The sequence below is a fragment of the Notothenia coriiceps genome, unplaced genomic scaffold (genome assembly GCF_000735185.1).
Source record: "Notothenia coriiceps isolate Sejong01 unplaced genomic scaffold, NC01 NC01_scaffold00037244, whole genome shotgun sequence".
NCBI lineage: Eukaryota > Metazoa > Chordata > Actinopteri > Perciformes > Nototheniidae > Notothenia > Notothenia coriiceps.
In genome coordinates, this window is record NW_011369945.1 from 24,733,780 (window position 1) to 24,736,114 (window position 2,335).

Below are 2,335 nucleotides of genomic sequence, written 5' to 3' on the forward strand. Positions count from 1 at the left end.
GTTGTTGTGTGTGTGTGTGTGTGTGTGTGTGTGTGTGTGTGTGTGTGTGTGTGTGTGTGTGTGTGTGTGTGTGTGTGTGTGTGTGTGTGTGTGTGTGTGTGTCTGCAGGACACGGAAAGTACGGTGCCTTCCACAGCTTGGCTAGAACACATGCTCAGATAATTATATGTCTTGTGCGTACACACACACACACACACACACACACACACACACACACACACACACACACACACACACACACACACACACACACACACACACACACACACACACACACACACACACACACACACACACACACACACACACACATACAACTCATTAACACACATGCAGACAAATCATCACACGCATACATGACTCCTGCATGTACACACACACACACACACACACACACACACACACACACACACACACACACACACACACACACACACACACACACACACACACCTACACATTCAATCACATGTGTATGAGTCAGCAGTAGTCTGGCAGGGTTTTGCTTCCTGAGACAGAGGTAGCAGATCAACCCTTCGTGAGAGTGAGAAAACCTTATTTCCAAATGAAATACAATAGCACCCTTATTTTCTGGCACAGCAAACAGATCTGATTTGTAAAGGTTACGCTGTGTGTACTTCAACTGTAAAATCAACCCTCCATTAAGCGTGTATAATTAGTATATGAACATGTTAATAATGTTTATAATACACTATAATGTAGTGCTAAGCAGCTATGAGGCTGTTTTAAGTGTTCTCTAATGTATGTATCAACAATTATGCTTCTCACATTCTGTAATGCTTTTATATGCTTTAGAAAAATGACTGTGTGGCTGGCCTTAGTTTTGAGTTAATAAAAGTGGCATGACGTTTTTAAGAGCCACAGTAGCACAATAAGGAGAAAGTTAAACATATGAATTTAATCATATACCTTTTGATGAAGTGAAGTTAATATCTACTAACCAATATCCACTGTTACATAGTAGGAACGTAATAAACTGAATATAAGCCAGATCAATGCTTATTATACTGCTTTTCACTTATTCTAATTGGTTATCTTTTCATACACCAGTGTCTTTTTATTAACCATGGGTGACAGGAAGTTTTGTATGTGCTTACAACTACATTAAAGTGGATTGTAAACATTTTACACCATGATTATTAATAAATTATTAAAGCTTAACCAAGCGGTTAGAGAGCACAGTGTCACTTCTTCTTCTTCTCTACTTCAGTGTCACTGTTCAGTTTTTGTCACTGATGTTTATCTCCGGGAGATCAGTGAGTCACCGATTCAGTGTGAGAGCAGTTAGAAGTCCTGCCTGTAGTTTAACAGTAAGACTAAGGCCATGATTACACAGGAAACACTTGAAATCATGGCTGCACTTTGTGGTTTTCAATGGTTTGGTTGCTACCAACACCTGTCTCCTCCAAACTAGCAGTAGAACACAGCAGGAAACAGGTGTGTGCACATTATTTCCCGACTAACTTTTTCCTCTCAACTTCTCTGTCAGTCCCCCCCCCCCCACACACACAATAATAACTTATGCCTTGCTTATTACAGCTAACAATCGATCCGCATACCTCTAGCCAAAGGCTACAGACTTGTACTGGCCGTTGTACTGTTGCAAAAGTAAGCACCCAGCGGAGGCAGCAAATCTCTTCTGGTCCTTTTACTACACCTAATGCTGCCTAGCACAAGGTTAGTTATCCCGTCGAATTGAATATAGCTGAGATTTATTATGTCTACTAGTGGCCGGTGGTTTGTGTGTAAGCTTTGATTTTCGCGTTGGTGGACAAACCTTTTACCATTCTTTATCGTTTCATTTTTCCAGCAGTCTTTTTGATTAATCCACCTACATGTGCTCACGACTATGGTCTTTCTACGATGAATTCTGATCATTGTTCATAAACATGAGCGTGATGAAGGCGTGGAGACCGAAAAGTCACGTAGCAATGTACTCTACACCCCAAGATAACCTCTCACAGATGTGTGTTCCTTTCTGACACAATGGAGTGACACGACACCCTCTAGCCTTTGAGGGGCGAGACCTCCTTTTGACAACTTCTGCATCGGAAAAGTCTGTAATTTCGGTGGTTGGCCCAATATATTCTGTGGTTTCCGTGGGAGAATAATCGAGGACCTCAACACATAGGCAGACGTTTTACCTGTAAATCCCTCACCCAGATTGTATGAACAGGTGCGAGGGACGAGAGCAGACAAGAGAAAGAAAAGCAGGGTCTGAGTGATTGTGTTGGGTGCTTGTGTGGGGTGTGGTGTGCTCTGTTGTGTGTGTCGTGTGTGTGTTGTGTCTGTGTGTTGTTGTGTGTTGTCGTGT

The 2,335-nt window shown here is 42.1% G+C and overlaps 1 protein-coding gene across 1 annotated transcript in view; it reads left to right on the forward strand.

Moving 5' to 3' along the window:
* LOC104965453 (kinesin light chain 1-like) overlaps window positions 1–2,335 on the forward strand; it is a 22,314-nt gene that overhangs the window by 19,303 nt on the left and 676 nt on the right. The gene's annotated exons all lie outside the window — the stretch shown is intronic.